The sequence below is a fragment of the Ranitomeya imitator genome, chromosome 1 (assembly GCF_032444005.1).
Source record: "Ranitomeya imitator isolate aRanImi1 chromosome 1, aRanImi1.pri, whole genome shotgun sequence".
NCBI classification, from domain to species: Eukaryota; Metazoa; Chordata; class Amphibia; order Anura; family Dendrobatidae; genus Ranitomeya; species Ranitomeya imitator.
Window position 1 is genome coordinate 34,497,139 of NC_091282.1, and position 15,000 is coordinate 34,512,138.

A 15,000-nucleotide genomic window follows, 5' to 3' on the forward strand; every position below is an offset into this window, starting at 1 on the left:
CCAAACATTTTGATCGAGAAGTGGCTGTCCTTTGCAGTGGACAACCCCTTTAATAATAAAGCCCTTCACTTAAAAATTGCATTTTGTGATTACTTGAGTTATCTTTGGATAGCATTTACATTTGTTTGGTGATCTGAAACATTTAATTGTGACAAATATGTTAAAGAATAAGAAATCAACTGTATGTGACCAGAATGAGCATTCATTTCCAGCACATGACACCGATATGGCACAACAAAAAACACAGCAAGATGGTAAAAAGAAAGAATTTGACAACCATGTGCCCCTTACTCCCACACGGATGCAGATTAGAAACATTCGTTTTTACGCACAGTGCTATGAAATGTAGGTGCATAAGAGTAGAAAAATTTGTTTTGACGCAATGGCTCCCACCGACACGGTTGCAGATTAGAAAAACTTTTGGGTTCGCACAGGACTAGCACAGACATGGGTGCAGAGTACACATAGAGAGTCTTTTTGGAAAACTGCACAGACAAAACCTAATACTGCCCCTCACTACAGCTGTGTACTGTCCTTACACTAAACCGAGCAGAAATAAAAAAAATAAGACCCTCAAGCCAGGAGGAACAGGTCCAAGTGGAAGAGGAGGTGGATGTAGCTGTGTAGATGGAAGAAGCAAGGGTGCAACGCTGGGGTCCTGGGTTCAAATCCCACCAAGGACAACATCTGCAAGGAGTTTTTATGTTCTCCCCGTGTTTGCGTAGGTTTCCTACTTGTTCTCTGGTTTCGTCCCACATTCCAAAGACATACTGATAGGGAACTTAGGTTGTGAGATAAAATGGGAACAGTGCCAATAATGGATAATAATAAATAAGGGTGGAGTAATCCAACACCGTGTTTTTTTTTTTTTTTTTTTCTTTTTTTGTCTTACCCCCTTTACCCCCAAGGGTGGTTTGCACGTTAATGACCGGGCCAATTTTTACAATTCTGACCACTGTCCCTTTATGAGGTTATAACTCTGAAACGCTTCAACGGATCCCAGTGATTCTGACATTATTTTCTCGTGACATATTGTACTTCATGACAGTGGTAACATTTCCTCGACATTACTTGCGTTTATGTGTGAAAGAGATGGAAATTTGGCGAAACTTTTGAAAATTTCGCAATTTTCCAACTTTAAAATGTCATGTCCTTAAATCACACAGATATGTCACACAAAATACTTAATAAATAACATTTCCCATATGTCTACTTTACATCAGAACAATTTTGGAACCAACATTTTTTTCGTTAGGGAGTTATAAGGGTTAAAAGTTGACCAGCAATTTCTCATTTTTCCAATACCATTTTTTTGGGGGACCACGTCACATTTGAAGTCACTTTGAGGGGTTTATAAGATAGAAAATACCCAAAGATGACACCATTCTAAAAACGTCACCCCTCAAGGTGCTCAAAACCACATTCAAAAAGTTTATTAACCCTTCTGTTGCTTCACAGGAATATTTAAAAAAATGAACATTTGACTTTTTTGCCCCAAAAAATTACTTCAGGTCCAATTGTGTTTATTTTTCCAAGGGTAACAGGAGAAATTGGACCACAAAAGTTGCTGTACAATTTGCCCCGAGTACGCTGATACCCCATATGTGGGGGGAACCACTGTTTAGGTGCATGACAGAGCTCGGAAGCGAAGGAGCGCCGTTTGACTTTTTCAACACAAAATTGGCTGTAATTGAGATGGGACGCCATGTCGCGTTTGGAGAGCCCCTGATGTGTGTAAACAGTGGAAACCCCCCACAAGTGACACCATTTTGGAAACTAGATCCCCCCAAGGAACTTATCTAGGTGTGGTGAGCACTTTGAACCCCTAAGTGCTTCACATAAGTTTATAATGTAGAGCCGTAAAAATAAAAAAATCATATTTTTTCCACAAAAATTATCTTTTTTCCCCCAATATTTTATTTTCCCAAGGGTAACTGAAGAAATTGAACCCCAAGAGTTATTGTGCAATTGTATATACCCCAAAGAAAATATTTACTGACAACAAATACAAAAATTTAATTAATAAATTTTATTATTTAAGAAAGACATAACACAATTAATAACATTTTTATTAAAAAAAATATATATATATATATATATATATATATATATATATAATCTAAAATAAAATACATATAGACAAAAAATGCATATAGACAAAAAATAATAATATAATATAAAATATAGACCAGTATGTGGGGGGGCTACGGCACACAAGAGCTGACTGGTACAAAAACCAATAATATGTTACCAGTAGAGTTGAGCGACCTTGACCTTTTTAGAGTCGAGCCGGGTTTCGCGAAACCCGACTATCTCAAAAGTCGGGTCGAGTGAAATCGGCCGATTATGACGTAAAGTCGGGATCGACCGAAACACGAAACCCAATGCAAGTCAATGGGGCAGCATAGTCGGCAGTGAGTGGGGGCCAGGAAAACACCTAGAGTGCCCATTTTAATGTCAAAACCATCCATTCTTCTTAATGAAGCTTGTCAAGCGTAATTTACCTTATAATAATTGGAAGGCATTTGAAATTGGGGGTCATTTGGCTAAAGTTGTGGTGGGTAGGGCTGGTTCAAGTAATTAGTGGGCCCAGGAAATCTGGACCACGTCACGGCAGTGGAGCAGGGAGAGGTAAGTATTTCAACTTTGCAAGTGCTGTGAACCTGAGCAAGCAGGGGGGGCCCACTCGTTGGCATTGGCACTGGCACAGGGCCCCTCAAAGTACAGCGGTGTGTTTGCACGGCGGGGGCGCCTCCCACCGGCAGCAACACTTTTGCGTACCATGAGAGGCCCTGTGCCAGTGACGTCGCCAACTAGTATTCCTCCCCCCACCTGATGAAGGAACCTGCACTTTCATCTGCACCTTCCTGTTTGTCCCCGTGTAAGGTGGTATGGTATGCGGGAAGGGGGACCTGACTTTCAGCAGGGTCACAATCTTGCAGTGTAGCGTGCACGGGAAATGTTGCGTTATGGGTCAATGTACCAGCAGACTCATCTATCACTGGCTGGGCAATGGGCAGGATGATGAGGAAACACAGATATAGGCCCAAAGAATAAAGTGGGCTAAATGCAGTTCAAAATTGGTAACACAGGACTAATCAGGGGGCATTGCAGTGGAGGACAACTGGAATGAGAGGCTGACACAGAGAGTAGGCCCAAATCAGTAAGTAGTCGAAATGCAGTTCAAAATTGGCAACAGTAGTAAACAGGCGGCACAGCTTTGTTCAGTGGAGGAGAACAGCAAGGAGTGGCAGACACCGATAGTAGGCCCCAACCCAACTAGTAGGCCAAATGCAGTCTAACATTAACAACTACTTAACGAGCGCCTGAAAACGGAATTTCAGGACAGGAAACCAGGAGAACAGCAAGGAACGGCAGACACCGATAGTAGGCCCCAAACCAACTAGTACGCCAAATGCAGTTGTTCCGTTTAACCACAATTTAATGAGAGCCTGAAGATAGAAGTTCAGGAAAGGCAACCTGGAGAACACCTTGGAGTGGAACACACCATCCCTCTACACCCCATACCCAATTTGTAGGTCTAATGCAGCGTAGTTTCCAACAACTACTAAAGGAGAGCATGATGATCGAAGCATTGGCGAGGAAACCTGGGGAACACCTTGGAGTGGAACACACCATCTCTCTACACCCCATACCCAATTTGTAGGCCTAATGCAGCGTAGTTTCCAACAACTACTAAACGAGAGCATGATGATCGAAGCATTGGCGAGGAAACCTGGGGAACACCTTGGAGTGGAACACACCATCTCTCTACAGTGGAACACACCATCTCTCTACACCCCATACCCAATTTGTAGGCCTAATGCAGCGTAGTTTCCAACAACTACTAAACGAGAGCCGGAAGATCGAAGCTCAGGAAAGGCAACCTGGAGAACACCTTGGAGTGGAACACACCATCTCTCTACACCCCATACCCAATTTGTAGGCCCAATGCAGCGTAGTTTCCAACAACTACTAAACGAGAGCCGGAAGATCGAAGCAATGGAGAGGAAACCTGGGGAACACCTTGGAGTGTAACACACCATCTCTCTACACCCCATACCCAATTTGTAGGCCTAATGCAGCGTAGTTTCCAACAACTACTAAACGAGAGCCGGAAGATCGAAGCAATGGAGAGGAAACCTGGGGAACACCTTGGAGTGTAACACACCATCTCTCTACACCCCATACCCAATTTGTAGGCCTAATGCAGCGTAATTTCCAACAACTACTAAACGAGAGCATGAAGATCGAAGCAATGGAGAGGAAACCTGGGGAACACCTTGGAGTGGAACACACCATCTCTCTACACCCCATACCCAATTTGTAGGCCTAATGCAGCGTAGTTTCCAACAACTACTAAACGAGAGCATGATGATCGAAGCATTGGCGAGGAAACCTGGGGAACACCTTGGAGTGGAACACACCATCTCTCTACAGTGGAACACACCATCTCTCTACACCCCATACCCAATTTGTAGGCCTAATGCAGCGTAGTTTCCAACAACTACTAAACGAGAGCCGGAAGATCGAAGCTCAGGAAAGGCAACCTGGGGAACACTTTGGAGTGGAACACACCATCTCTCTACACCCCATACCCAATTTGTAGGCCTAATGCAGCGTAGTTTCCAACAACTACTAAACGAGAGCCGGAAGATCGAAGCAATGGAGAGGAAACCTGGGGAACACCTTGGAGTGTAACACACCATCTCTCTACACCCCATACCCAATTTGTAGGCCTAATGCAGCGTAGTTTCCAACAACTACTAAACGAGAGCCGGAAGATCGAAGCAATGGAGAGGAAACCTGGGGAACACCTTGGAGTGTAACACACCATCTCTCTACACCCCATACCCAATTTGTAGGCCTAATGCAGCGTAGTTTCCAACAACTACTAAACGAGAGCCGGAAGATCGAAGCAATGGAGAGGAAACCTGGGGAACACCTTGGAGTGTAACACACCATCTCTCTACACCCCATACCCAATTTGTAGGCCTAATGCAGCGTAGTTTCCAACAACTACTAAACGAGAGCATGAAGATCGAAGCAATGGAGAGGAAACCTGGGGAACACCTTGGAGTGGAACACACCATCTCTCTACACCCCATACCCAATTTGTAGGCCTAATGCAGCGTAGTTTCCAACAACTACTAAACGAGAGCATGATGATCGAAACATTGGCGAGGAAACCTGGGGAACACCTTGGAGTGGAACACACCATCTCTCTACAGTGGAACACACCATCTCTCTACACCCCATACCCAATTTGTAGGCCTAATGCAGCGTAGTTTCCAACAACTACTAAACGAGAGCCGGAAGATCGAAGCTCAGGAAAGGCAACCTGGGGAACACCTTGGAGTGTAACAAACCCTCTCTCTACACCACGGAAGGGCTGATTCTTAGGAAGGAAGGCTGTCGGAAAGAAGCAGGGCGCGTCCGAGGGTGATTATATTCTTATTAGGTATATACTCACCCTCGGACGCGCCCTGCTTCTTTATTTGTAATGAATGTTTATTTGCAATGTGGTTTTGACTTACTCTATTCTTTTGGTAAATAATGATTTTATTATTTTCATTGTTTTGCATCTTCTTGGCAATAATATAAAGAAGACGCGACAGGACAACACTCGGTGGATGCCATATCTGTGTTTAAAATTGAAAAAACCTTTCAGTTAACTACTTGCAGGAGAAAGTTATTGTAGCTGGTGGCCATTTTTAGTACTGTACCAGATTTTTGTTGTATGTGTTTGTTTTTAATGTTAAAATGTCTGCATTTGATATCTCTCCAGTATTTTCTTTTTTATAAGCAAAATACTTATTTTTATATTTTCTGATGTTGGTTCCAGGGGTACACGGGCAGCAGTGGTGTGGTCAGTGGAGGCCTAGTGGAAGGAGTGACCGCAGACAGGCATGAAGGCCTAAAATAATAACACATGGCTGTAGGCAATTTTAAATTGGTTCCAGGGGTACACGGGCAGCAGTGGTGTGGTCAGTGGAGGCCTAGTGGAAGGAGTGACCGCAGACAGGCATCGAAGGCCTAAAATAATAACACATGGCTGTAGGCAATTTTAAATTGGTTCCAGGGGTACACGGGCAGCAGTGGTGTGGTCAGTGGAGGCCTAGTGGAAGGAGTGACCGCAGACAGGCATCGAAGGCCTAAAATAATAACACATGGCTGTAGGCAATTTTAAATTGGTTCCAGGGGTACACGGGCAGCAGTGGTGTGGTCAGTGGAGGCCTAGTGGAAGGAGTCACCGCAGACAGGCATCGAAGGCCTAAAATAATAACACATGGCTGTAGGCAATTTTAAATTGGTTACAGGGGTACACGGGCAGCAGTGGTGTGGTCAGTGGAGGCCTAGTGGAAGGAGTGACCGCAGACAGGCATCGAAGGCCTAAAATAATAACACATGGCTGTAGGCAATTTTAAATTGGTTCCAGGGGTACACGGGCAGCAGTGGTGTGGTCAGTGGAGGCCTAGTGGAAGGAGTGACCACAGACAGGCATTGAAGGCCTAAAATAATAACACATGGCTGTAGGCAATTTTAAATTGGTTCCAGGGGTACACGGGCAGCAGTGCCCTGGTCAGTGTAGTAGTAGTAGAAAGAATGGACCGCAGACAGGCATCGAAGGCCTAAAATAAAAAAATTGGGCTGGCTGTAGGCAATTTTAAATTGGATCCAGGGGTACACGGGCAGCAGTGGTGTGGTCATTGGAGGCCTAGTGGAAGGAGTGACCGCAGACAGGCATCGAAGGCCTAAAATAATAACACATGGCTGTAGGCAATTTTAAATTGGTTACAGGGGTACACGGGCAGCAGTGGTGTGGTCAGTGGAGGCCTAGTGGAAGGAGTGACCGCAGACAGGCATCGAAGGCCTAAAATAATAACACATGGCTGTAGGCAATTTTAAATTGGTTCCAGGGGTACACGGGCAGCAGTGGTGTGGTCAGTGGAGGCCTAGTGGAAGGAGTGACCGCAGACAGGCATCGAAGGCCTAAAATAATAACACATGGCTGTAGGCAATTTTAAATTGGTTCCAGGGGTACACGGGCAGCAGTGGTGTGGTCAGTGGAGGCCTAGTGGAAGGAGTGACCGCAGACAGGCATCGAAGGCCTAAAATAATAACACATGGCTGTAGGCAATTTTAAATTGGTTCCAGGTGTACACGGGCAGCAGTGGTGTGGTCAGTGGAGGCCTAGTGGAAGGAGTGACCGCAGACAGGCATCGAAGGCCTAAAATAATAACACATGGCTGTAGGCAATTTTAAATTGGTTACAGGGGTACACGGGCAGCAGTGGTGTGGTCAGTGGAGGCCTAGTGGAAGGAGTCACCGCAGACAGGCATCGAAGGCCTAAAATAATAACACATGGCTGTAGGCAATTTTAAATTGGTTACAGGGGTACACGGGCAGCAGTGGTGTGGTCAGTGGAGGCCTAGTGGAAGGAGTGACCACAGACAGGCATCGAAGGCCTAAAATAATAACACATGGCTGTAGGCAATTTTAAATTGGTTCCAGGGGTACACGGGCAGCAGTGCCCTGGTCAGTGTAGTAGTAGTAGAAAGAATGGACCGCAGACAGGCATCGAAGGCCTAAAATAAAAAAATTGGGCTGGCTGTAGGCAATTTTAAATTGGTTACAGGGGTACACGGGCAGCAGTGGTGTGGTCAGTGGAGGCCTAGTGGAAGGAGTGACCACAGACAGGCATCGAAGGCCTAACATAACAAAAATGTCAATACAATGGTATTGTCAGTGGCAGGCATTGAAGGATGTCAGCGCATAGACTAAACATTGGTGGAGCTGTGAGATAATTTTGCAAGTGGTAGAGCACTGTTTGAGCTGGGGTGGGGGGAAACTGTCTTGTGGCCGGCGGTACAGGCCCAGGGCCCCTCATATTACAACGGTGTGTCTGACGTTGGGTGCGCACCACCACCGCCAGAGACACTTTATTGTACTAGGAGGGACCCAGTGGCAGTGCCGTCGACCAAAAGCGGGCTCACCCACCTCTTCAGACAAACTGCACTCTCACGGGTGCTGTCGCCAAGTGTCGATACCACGGCCCCGTGTGGGGAGTTTGGCCATTTAGTGAGGTGTAAACATGTCGTATGCTGGACAATCAGGTGCAGAAAATTACGAGATTGGAAAAGGCATTCAGAATAGTCCACAGGCAAGACCTTTTCATAGGAAAGCTAGGTGTCAGCCGGGCAAGGTGGGGCAAAAGATTTCGAAATCCAGTTGTGGTTCATTTTAATGAAGGTTAGATCATCTACATTTTGGGTAGCCAGACGAGTCCTTTTTTCTGTTAGTATTGAACCTGCAGCACTGAATACTCTTTCTGATAGGACACTAGCTGCCGGGCAAGCAAGCTCCTGCAATGCATATTCTGCCAATTCTGGCCAGGTGTCTAATTTTGATGCCCAGTAATCAAATGGGAATGACGGTTGAGGGAGAACATCGATAAGGGATGAAAAATAGTTTGTAACCATACTGGACAAATGTTGTCTCCTGTCACTTTGAATTGATGCTGCAGTACCTGTCCTGTCTGCGGTCATAGCAAAATCCCTCCACAACCTGGTCAGAAAACCCCTCTGGCCAACGCCACTTCTGATTTCTGCCCCTCTAACTCCTCTGGTCTGCTGGCCCCTGCAGCTCGTGTGAGAACGATCACGGGCACTGTGTGCAGGGAATGCCAGAAGCAAACGGTCAACAAGAGTTGATTGTTTGGTTGCTAATATTAGTTCCAAGTTCTCATGTGGCATTATATTTTGCAATTTGCCTTTATAGCGAGGATCAAGGAGGCAGGCCAACCAGTAATCGTCATCATTCATCATTTTAGTTATGCGTGTGTCCCTTTTGAGGATACGTAAGGCATAATCCGCCATGTGGGCCAAAGTTCCAGTTCTCAAATCTGCGGTTGTGCTTGGTTGAGGGGCAGTTTCAGGCAAATCCACGTCACTTGTGTCCCTCAAAAAACCAGAACCCGGCCTTGCCGTGCCACCAATTTCCAGTGGCCCCGGAAAAGCTTCCTCATTAAAAATATAATCATCCCCATCATCCTCCTCGTCCTCCTCCTCCTCTTCGCCCGCTACCTCGTCCTGTACACTGCCCTGGCCAGACAATGGCTGACTGTCATCAAGGCTTTCCTCTTCCTCAGCTGCAGACGCCTGATCCTTTATGTGCGTCAAACTTTGCATCAGCAGACGCATTAGGGGGATGCTCATGCTTATTATGGCGTTGTCTGCACTAACCAGCCGTGTGCATTCCTCAAAACACTGAAGGACTTGACAAATGTCTTGAATCTTCGACCACTGCACACCTGACAACTCCATGTCTGCCATCCTACTGCCTGCCCGTGTATGTGTATCCTCCCACAAAAACATAACAGCCCGCCTCTGTTCACACAGTCTCTGAAGCATGTGCAGTGTTGAGTTCCACCTTGTTGCAACGTCTATGATTAGGCGATGCTGGGGAAGGTTCAAAGAACGCTGATAGGTCTGCATACGGCTGGAGTGTACGGGCGAACGGCGGATATGTGAGCAAAGTCCACGCACTTTGAGGAGCAGGTCGGATAACCCCGGATAACTTTTCAGGAAGCACTGCACCACCAGGTTTAAGGTGTGAGCCAGGCAAGGAATGTGTTTCAGTTGGGAAAGGGAGATGGCAGCCATGAAATTCCTTCCGTTATCACTCACTACCTTGCCTGCCTCAAGATCTACAGTGCCCAGCCACGACTGCGTTTCTTTCTGCAAGAACTCGGACAGAACTTCCGCGGTGTGTCTGTTGTCGCCCAAACACTTCATAGCCAATACAGCCTGTTGACGTTTGCCAGTAGCTGCCCCATAATGGGAGACCTGGTGTGCAACAGTGGCAGCTGCGGATGGAGTGGTTGTGCGACTGTGGTCTGTGGACGAGCTCTCGCTTCTGCAGGAGGACGAAGAGGAGGAGGAGGGGGTGCGAACGGCTACAGCCAATTGTTTCCTAGACCGTGGGCTAGGCAGAACTGTCCCAAACTTGCTGTCCCCTGTGGACCCTGCATCCACCGCATTTACCCAGTGTGCCGTGATGGACACGTAACGTCCCTGGCCATGCCTACTGGTCCATGCATCTGTTGTCAGGTGCACCTTTGTGCTCACAGATTGCCTGAGTGCATGGACGATGCGCTCTTTAACATGCTGGTGGAGGGCTGGGATGGCTTTTCTGGAAAAAAAGTGTCGACTGGGTAGCTCGTAGCGTGGTACAGCGTAGTCCATCAGGGCTTTGAAAGCTTCGCTTTCAACTAACCGGTAGGGCATCATCTCTAACGAGATTAGTCTAGCTATGTGTGCGTTCAAACCCTGTGTACGCGGATGCGAGGCTAAGTACTTCCTTTTTCTAACCATAGTCTCATGTAGGGTGAGCTGGACTGGAGAGCTGGAGATCGTGGAACTAGCGGGGGTGCCGGTGGACATGGCAGACTGAGAGACGGTGGGAGATGGTATTGTTGCCACCGGTGCCCTAGATGCAGTGTTTCCTACTATGAAACTGGTGATTCCCTGACCCTGACTGCTTTGGCCTTGCAAAGAAACCTGCACAGATACTGCAGGTGGTGCGGAAAATGGTGGCCCTACACTGCCGGAAGGGATGTTGCGTTGCTGACTAGCTTCATTGGCCGAGGGTGCTACAACCTTAAGGGACGTTTGGTAGTTAGTCCAGGCTTGCAAATGCATGGTGGTTAAATGTCTATGCATGCAACTTGTATTGAGACTTTTCAGATTCTGTCCTCTGCTTAAGGTAGTTGAACATTTTTGACAGATGACTTTGCGCTGATCAATTGGATGTTGTTTAAAAAAATGCCAGACTGCACTCTTTCTAGCATCGGATCCCTTTTCAGGCATTGCAGATTGAGCTTTAACCGGATGGCCACGCTGTCCTCCAACAGGTTTTGGCTTTGCCACGCGTTTTGGGCAAGATACGGGCCCGGCAGATGGAACCTGTTGCGATGTTGATGCCTGCTGCGGCCCCTCCTCCTCCGCTTCAGAACTGTTGCCACCTGCACCCTGTTCCCCCAATGGCTGCCAATCGGGGTCAAGAACTGGGTCATCTATTACCTCTTCTTGTAGCTCGTGTGCAACTTCGTCTGTGTCACCGTGTCGGTCGGTGGTATAGCGTTCGTGATGGGGCAACATAGTCTCATCAGGGTCTGATTCTTGATCAGCACCCTGCGAGGGCAATGTTGTGGTCTGAGTCAAAGGACCAGCATAGTAGTCTGGCTGTGGCTGTGCATCAGTGCACTCCATGTCAGATTCAACTTGTAATGGGCATGGACTGTTAACTGCTTCACTTTCTAAGCCAGGGACGGTATGTGTAAAGAGCTCCATGGAGTAACCCGTTGTGTCGCCTGCTGCATTCTTCTCTGTTGTTGTTTTTGCTGAAGAGGACAAGGAAGCGACTTGTCCCTGACCGTGAACATCCACTAACGACGCGCTGCTTTGACATTTACCAGTTTCACGAGAGGAGGCAAAAGAGCTAGAGGCTGAGTCAGCAAGATAAGCCAAAACTTGCTCTTGCTGCTCCGGCTTTAAAAGCGGTTTTCCTACTCCCAGAAAAGGGAGCGTTCGAGGCCTTGTGTAGCCAGACGACGAACCTGGCTCCACAGCTCCAGACTTAGGTGCAATATTTTTTTTCCCACGACCAGCTGATGCTCCACCACTACCACTACCCTCATTACCAGCTGACAATGAACGCCCCCGGCCACGACCTCTTCCACCATACTTCCTCATTGTTTTAAAAACGTAAACAAACTAACGGTATTTGTTGCTGTCACACAAATTACACGGTGAGCTATAACTTCAGTATGATTTAGCTACCCCTTTACAGGTGAGTGAGACCACAACGAAAATCAGGCACAATGTTACACACTCTGATGTTGGTGGCAACAAATGAGAGAGATGCCACACACGCAGGACTGTCACTGAAGCACAAATGTAAATATTAATCTCCCACTGATTTGATTTTTTTTTTTTTTAAGGGAGACTTTAGGAAAAAAAAATAATAGAATAAAATGATTTTTTCAGGAAGAATTTAGAAACCAAATAAAATAAAATAATTTTTTCAGGGAGAATTTAGAAAACAAATAAAACAAAAAAAGGCTTTCTATGGCCCACTGAGAGAGATGACGCACACAGGAGTCAGGAGTGGCACACAAGCCCAGAGGCCAATATTTATCTCCCACTGATTGATGTAGTGATTTTTTCAGGTAGATTTTGGAACCCAAATCAAGCTAAAAAAAATAATAGGCTTTCTATGGCCCACAATTGGAGAGAGAGAGAGAGATGGCACACCCAGGAGTCAAGACTGGCACACAAGCAGAAAGGGCAATATTAATCTCCCACTGATTTGGGGTTTTTTTTGTTTTTTTTCAGGGAGACTTTAGGAAAAAAAAAAAAATAGAATAAAATGATTTTTTCAGGAAGAATTTAGAAAACAAAGAAAATAAAAGGATTTTTTCAGGGAGAATTTAGAAAACAAATAAAACAAAAAAAGGCTTTCTATGGCCCACTGAGTGAGAGATGACGCACACAGGAGTCAGGAGTGGCACACAAGCCCAGAGGCCAATATTTATCTCCCACTGATTGATGTAGTGATTTTTTCAGGTAGATTTTGGAACCCAAATCAAGCTAAAAAAAATAATAGGCTTTCTATGGCCCACAATTGGAGAGAGAGAGAGAGATGGCACACCCAGGAGTCAAGACTGGCACACAAGCAGAAAGGGCAATATTAATCTCCCACTGATTTGTTTTTTTTTTTTTTTTTTCAGGGAGACTTTAGGAAAAAAAAAATAGAATAAAATGATTTATTCAGGAAGAATTTAGAAACCAAATAAAATAAAATGATTTTTTCAGGGAGAATTTAGAAAACAAATAAAACAAAAAAAGGCTTTCTATGGCCCACTGAGAGAGATGACGCACACAGGAGTCAGGAGTGGCACACAAGCCCAGAGGCCAATATTTATCTCCCACTGATTGATGTAGTGATTTTTTCAGGTAGATTTTGGAACCCAAATCAAGCTAAAAAAATAATAGGCTTTCTATGGCCCACAATTGGAGAGAGAGAGAGAGAGATGGCACACCCAGGAGTCAAGACTGGCACACAAGCAGAAAGGGCAATATTAATCTCCCACTGATTTGTTTTTTTTTTTGTTTTTTCAGGGAGACTTTAGGGAAAAAAAAATAGAATAAAATGATTTATTCAGGAAGAATTTAGAAACCAAATAAAATAAAATGATTTTTTCAGGGAGAATTTAGAAAACAAATAAAACAAAAAAAGGCTTTCTATGGCCCACTGAGTGAGAGATGACGCACACAGGAGTCAGGAGTGGCACACAAGCCCAGAGGCCAATATTTATCTCCCACTGATTGATGTAGTGATTTTTTCAGGTAGATTTTGGAACCCAAATCAAGCTAAAAAAATAATAGGCTTTCTATGGCCCACAATTGGAGAGAGAGAGAGAGATGGCACACCCAGGAGTCAAGACTGGCACACAAGCAGAAAGGGCAATATTAATCTCCCACTGATTTGTTTTTTTTTTTTTTTCTTTTCAGGGAGACTTTAGGAAAAAAAAAAAAAAGAATAAAATGATTTTTTCAGGAAGAATTTAGAAACCAAAGAAAATAAAATGATTTTTTTCAGGGAGAATTTAGAAAACAAATAAAACAAAAAAAGGCTTTCTATGGCCCACTGAGTGAGAGATGACGCACACAGGAGTCAGGAGTGGCACACAAGCCCAGAGGCCAATATTTATCTCCCACTTTTTTTTTTTTGTTCCAGGGAAAATTTATAAACCCAATAAAAAAAATAATAAATAGGCTTTCTATGGCCCACTATCTGAGAGACAGAGAGAGATGGCACGCTTAGGACTGGCACACAAGCCCAAAGGCCAATATTAATCTCCCTTTTTTTTTTAAGGGAGAATTTATAAAACCAAAAAAAAAAAAATAAATAGGCTTTCTATGGCCCACTATTTGTGAGAGAGATGGCACGCTCAGGACTGGCACACAAGCCCAGAGGCCAATATTAATCTCCCACTTTTTTTTTTTTTTCCAGGGAAAATTTATAAACCCAATAAAAAAAAAAATAAATAAATAGGCTTTCTATGGCCCACTATCTGAGAGAGAGAGATGGCACGCTTAGGACTGGCACACAAGCCCAAAGGCCAATATTAATCTCCCACTGATTGATTTATTGATTTTTTCAGGTAGAATTTAGAACCCAAATAAAGCAAAAAAAAAAAAAAAATGGGCTTTCTATGGCCCACTGAGTGAGTGATGATGCACACAGGAGTCAGGAGTGGCACACAAGCCCTGAGGCCAATATTTTTCTCCCACTGATTGATGTAGTGATTTTTTCAGGTAGATTTTGGAACCCAAATCAAGCTAAAAAAAATAATAGGCTTTCTATGGCCCACAATTGGAGAGAGAGAGAGAGATGGCACACCCAGGAGTCAAGACTGGCACACAAGCAGAAAGGGCAATATTAATCTCCCACTGATTTGTTTTTTTTTTTTTTTTTTTTTCAGGGAGACTTTAGGAAAAAAAAAAAAAAAGAATAAAATGATTTTTTCAGGAAGAATTTAGAAACCAAAGAAAATAAAATGATTTTTTCAGGGAGAATTTAGAAAACAAATAAAACAAAAAAAGGCTTTCTATGGCCCACTGAGTGAGAGATGACGCACACAGGAGTCAGGAGTGGCACACAAGCCCAGAGGCCAATATTTATCTCCCACTTTTTTTTTTTTGTTCCAGGGAAAATTTATAAACCCAATAAAAAAAATAATAAATAGGTTTTCTGTGGCCCACTATCTGAGAGACAGAGAGAGATGGCACGCTTAGGACTGGCACACAAGCCCAAAGGCCAATATTAATCTCCCTTTTTTTTTTAAGGGAGAATTTATAAAACCAAAAAAAAAAAAATAAATAGGCTTTCTATGGCCCACTATTTGTGAGAGAGATGGCACGCTCAGGACTG